The sequence below is a fragment of the Brassica oleracea genome, chromosome C7, assembly GCF_000695525.1.
Source record: "Brassica oleracea var. oleracea cultivar TO1000 chromosome C7, BOL, whole genome shotgun sequence".
Taxonomy (NCBI): Eukaryota; Viridiplantae; Streptophyta; class Magnoliopsida; order Brassicales; family Brassicaceae; genus Brassica; species Brassica oleracea.
In genome coordinates this window covers 14,776,478-14,782,186 of record NC_027754.1, presented here as the reverse complement: position 1 = coordinate 14,782,186, position 5,709 = coordinate 14,776,478, and the positions used below count along the sequence as shown (strand labels likewise).

The window sequence follows — 5,709 nt, the reverse complement described above, 5'->3', positions numbered from 1 at the left end:
TTTGGCATGTGGAAAAGGACCTCCCAAATCTCCTCTTCTGATACCGGCTTTGTAAGGGTTGATCTTTCAGTATCAGTACATCTAAAAGGCAAGAGCTCTTTCAGTTCTGCAACCGTTATGTGTTGTAGCTCCGATGATTCAAATGTGAGGAACTCTTTGAAAAATTTCTCTGCTTCAATTTTGATTTCCTCCTGCATAGATATCACATCACCAGATGGGCATTTTATTTCCCTAATGGCATTTCGGACTTCCCTAACCTTTGCGGCAGTGTGGAAAGCCTTGTTATTGTGATCACCCACTTGGAGCCAATGGAGTTTTGACTGCTGTTTCAAGAGTTTTTCTTCTATGGCTGAGATTCTCTGCCATCTCTCGGCTGCCATTAGCTCTGTTCGAATAGTGGCCTGATTCGGGTTCCCAAGCAATTTCTCTTGTTTATCACAGAGATCCTGATAAGCTTCTTTGACCTTTCTTGTCAACTCTCCGAGCTTCGCTTTGCTCAACGTCCTCAGCAAAGGTTTTAGAGCTTTCAGAGACTTGGAGAACCGGTGTAGAGCTGATGTCGAGACAAACAACGGCTGTGTGTCTTTCCAAAAGTCTTTTATTGCTGTTATGAAATCTGGCATCTCTGCAAGAGCATTTGAGAATTTAAATGGCCTCCGCTTCCTTACTGTCTCAGTTTTCAGATGGAATCTTCCTCTTAGGTGATCAGAGCAACCCCCTGCCTCGAAGACTCCATACGCTTGAGTATGCTTGTTCAGCCATGTTTCATTTACCAAAATTCTGTCGAGCTTCTTGCAGATAAGCCCCTCTTCACGCTTATTGCACCACGTGTATTTTGGCCCGTGATAACCCATATCAGTGAGGCTGCAATGTTGGATAACTTCTTCGAAATCCTTCATTCCAGTCGTAGCTAAAGTTTCGATTTGGTGGTTTGAGTGCTCATCACCTTCCAGTATCTCATTGAAATCTCCCAAGATGATCCATTCTTTGTGTCTGAACATGGGAGAGTCCTGATGAGCCTTGAGATCTCCCCACAATTCCTTCCTCCTCTCTGCTGTGTTTTCAGCATAGACAAAAGAACACAAGAACTCCTCTGTTTCCCCTTCCGCGAGAACCGAGACCGTTATCATCTGATCTGACTTGAAGATTGGGGTGACTCTCGTTTGTGGATTCCAAAGAACCCAAATTCTACCTTTCCTGTTGTGTTCGTAGTTATTTACAAAGGACCAGCCCTTGAACACTGAAGAAACTATACATTCCGACTTGCTTTCTTTAACTCTTGTTCCCAACAATGCTCCAAATTGAAGCCCTTTATTTTGTATCCAATTACGGATGACCGCGTGTTTTGATTGTTTGTTGAATCCTCTCACGTTCCAGAAGAATCCAGTCATTGAGATTGAGAAGATTTGCGAGACCTTTTTCCCAGAGTGCCTGGGTTTAATGCTTCCTTTCCTGAGTTCTTGGGAAAGATCTTGTGGTTGGTCTTTGACGCCCTTGACAAGGAAGGTCGTAGAGATTTCTCTCCAACAGATGCACTCGAATCTTCAGCTCTCATGCCTTGCTTCACCTTTTCCACAAACGTGACCTTTTCTCCTATCTCACTTGTGTTCCTTTCCTCCAACTGATCGACATTTACCTCCACTGTTGCCTCCACATTTGTCTCCACAGTATTGTTAGCTTCTCCCTCATCCACATTTACCTCACCTCCATTAGTATCAGTGACTTCAGTACCTTCATTTACTTCAGGTCCTTCAGCCACCTCATAAACTACAGTAGCTTCCCCCTCATTGCCTTTTTCCTGGTCAACCGGGTTGCCCTTATCATCCACATCAATCAGGACAGAGAATCGCGTTGCAATTTTCACCTGACCATACTCTAAATCTTTTATTTTCGGACTTTTCTCTGTTTTTCCAGGAGTAACATCAGACCATCCCTTCACTACCTCTCTCTCTTCAGTTTCCTCCAACTCGTCTCCCATTACTGTTACTACTTTCTCTAGTGTCTCCCTTTCACCCAATTTTGTGTTTCCATCTCCTTTTTCCTTTGTCGATTCCTCTCTAGCCTTTCCCTCTAGATACCCCTCTCTATTATCTCTGAGACTGTTTTGATTGAACCATCTTTTTTGTTCATTACACAAACCTTCTCCTCATGGCCCCATTTGCTACATGTATTGCAGCGGTCTGGTAGCCAGGGATAAATGAACTCCACAAGTGAAGAAACCCCATTTTTGGTGAAGTTTATTTTCCTTGGAAGCTCCTTTGAGAGGTCCGCTTTGACAAAGATTTTTGCAACCTTGAAGTTTGAGCATGATGCTGTTTCAGGATGAAGTTTCACCGGATGCCCCACTGCACTTGTAATGAAGCTTAAGCCCTCCCATGAGAACATGTTCATCGGTACATTCTTCAGGTAAACCCATAGTGGGATCGATGCAACCTCAGGCTTCTCCTTTAGTTCATCTGGAGTCCACTTTGTTACCACCAATGGTATGTTCCCAATACTCCACATTCCTCTCCTTAAGATTTGAGCTCTCATACTCGGGTCTGAGACTCGAAACTTCATCGTTGTTGAATCCACTACAAGAACCCCCACTAGTTGCCCTTTACCTCCTTCTCTCTAGATTTTATTAACTACCGCGTGGACCCTAGCGATGTGAGGCTCCAGAAACTTTCCGATCAGGAAATCCTCCCAAAGAGAATTCACGTTGACAACCACTTCATCCGGAATCTCCACGTTTAGGTGGCCCTCCTGATTTGTGATGTCGAGATCATACTTCCTCAAAACTTTCTTCTCCTTGGCCACATCAACCCAAGATGAAGCCTTCGGAGCACTTTTCTCATGTATCTGTAATCTCTTCCCTGAGCCAGTTTCTCCTCTCAAACCCTCCAGATCATCCTTCGTTGCTTTCGAGCCTGCATCGGTCCCTGATGAGTCCGGCGGCTGCGTCGAAATCATGTTGAGAACCCTAGATCGAGAATCGCCTGGAAATCGTCAATCGCCTTTTGCTCATCCTTCGTTTCTTTATGTTTACCACCGTAAGATTCCGACAGAGCTCTACCCGATCCACCATGCTTCCTCCTGGACCTCCACGGTTACCGCTCATAGGTAACATTCACCAAGTCGGTAAAATCCCACACCGTTCATTCACGGACCTCTCAAGAACATATGGACCAATCATGCATCTAAAGTTTGCACGTTTAAACACAGTTATCGTAACTTCACCAGAAGCTGCAAGAGAGGTTCTAAAAACACACGATCGAACCTTGTCTGGCCGTAACTCTCCTAACTCGATACGGTCCATTAATCACCAAAACGTTTCTGTGGCATGGATTCATCCGTCAACGGCCCGTTGGAGGTATAGTCGACTATCTAATCTTTTTCTATGGGAATTTATTTATTTTCTCAAGAGTTATGCTACTAAAAATTTGGATTGTTTCGATCAAATGCATATAGTTGTATTTGTGGCTTTTAGTAGTTAGGCTTTCTTTTTTACATTTAAGAAAAAAAACACTATTTATAAGTTTCAAATTATAAACGCAAAATAAAGACCATATAATTTTTAGTTGTGGTAAAAAAAATTAGTTGTGGTATATTTGCGTTTGTTTTTGCAAAGGCATACACGGAAAATAAAATGTTTTTTTTTTTTTGCTTTTAGTGATTACTTTTACTGCCATCTTCAAATATGTTTTTACGGGAAATCTTGTAAGCATAATAATTAACATGATAATTTATTATTATTATCTGTCAAGTTGATAATTTATAAATATGCAAGCATAAAAATCAAACGCAACATAGACCTCTAAGACAGTAATCAATTGTTGTTATGTTTTGTTTCAGACAGTTGAGAAAGCTGTCGGCTACTCACATGTTCTCGCCGCAGCGTCTTGAAGCCACTAAAGCTCTGCGGATGAAAAAGGTGCAAGAGCTTATGAGCTTCATGGATGAAAGCAGCGAGAGAGAAGAAGCTGATGACATTTCTCGTGTGCATCTTTCACCATGCAACTCTTAATATCATATCGAACATTATATTCTCGGTTGATCTCTGTAGCTACGGCTCGGAAATTTCAAATGGATTTCATGACTCAGTTATTGGAGGCATGGAAGCTGCTGGGAGTCCAGACCTTGCTAACTTCTTCCCGCTTCTTGGGTTTCTTGATCTGCAAGGTAATAGCGAGAGGATGAAGTTCTGTACAGAGAGGTTGTTTAAGGTTTTTCGAGGGTTCATCCATATTAAAACTGCGGAAAAATCGTTGCGGAATGATCCAAAAGATGCTTCCAACAGAGATTTTTTGGATGCGCTTCTTGATCTCACCGTAGGGGATGAAGCCGAACTCGACAATAATGATATTGAACACCTTCTCTTGGTAAGTCCAACTGTATTGCACATAATCAGTGCCTTTATAGGATAATGAAATCAATGTCTGAAATAAAAAAATCATTAATCTTAGTTTTTTTCATTAATCTTAGTATTTCAACAAACCATAGATGGATATGTCAAAAATATGATGATATAATTAAATAAAAGACATTATTAGACCTATATATTAAGTTGGAAATGCATAATTTGTTTTTATATAGGTATGAAATGTCGAGCTCACTCATATTTGATTGTATATCAGGATATGTTTATAGCAGGCACAGACACAAGCTCTAATACCGTAGAATGGGCAATGGCAGAGTTACTTACTAACCCTAAAACAATGGTGAAAGCTCAGTCCGAGATCCAACGTATCATAGGCCAAAACGGGTTCGTTCAAGAGCCTGATATCTCAGAATTGCCATATATACAAGCGGTTGTGAAAGAAACTTTGCGTTTGCACCCAGCTGTTCCTCTTCTCCTTCCACGGAAAGCGGAAACGGACGTAGAGGTCTTTGGATACCTTGTCCCTGAAGATGCTCAGGTTTTGGTGAACGTATGGGCAACAGGACGAGACCCGAACGGGTGGGAGAATCCGACCCGGTTCGAGCCAGACAGGTTTTTGGGGGAAGATATTGATGTGAAAGGTAGAGACTATGAGTTAACACCGTTTGGGGCCGGAAGAAGAATTTGTCCAGGATTGCCTTTGGCTGTGAAGATGGTATCCCTTATGCTCGTTTCTCTTCTTTATTCCTTTGACTGGAAGCTTCCAAACACCGTCGACATGGATGAAACCTTTGGTATTACCTTGCACAAGGCCAACCCGTTACATGTTGTTCCTGTTAAAAAAAAATCGTCACTAGTTAAAACATTTGTAATGCTTTTTTCTTGGTTAGTAATGTTGATGTATTGAAAATTTGAAGTTTATTTTTGTCATATTATATTATTTATCTTATGAATGAATGAATATTACAAACCATACAACTATTGACCTGATTATTAGAATAAAAGCAAAATTCATCTCATTTTTCAAACGCTCTTTTCTCAATTGTAATTTATAAGATTTCTTCTCACAAGGATCTTATGATAAGGTGGCTAAGGTTTGAAGAATCTTAGGCATCCATAATGATATTGGGACTTAGTTATATCTGTAGGTCAATGTAAACCCATAAACAAGCTCAAACCATCACTTGGCTTTTCGTCAAAGCGACCAATTATGCTTTACACATTTGTGTATGTTTTTTTTTTTTTTTTTTTACAACGAACGGATATTCTATTACTCAACTTAAGGTGGTCTGGGTAACCAGACCGGAATAGAACAACCAATAAAACAAAGCTCTCTATAGAAAAACCTC

The 5,709-nt window shown here is 41.0% G+C and overlaps 1 pseudogene; it reads left to right on the top strand.

The window, feature by feature from the left end:
* The first annotated feature begins 3,020 nt into the window (after window positions 1-3,020).
* Window positions 3,021-5,267, top strand: LOC106302658 (annotated as a pseudogene).
* The last annotated feature ends 442 nt before the right edge of the window (window positions 5,268-5,709 follow it).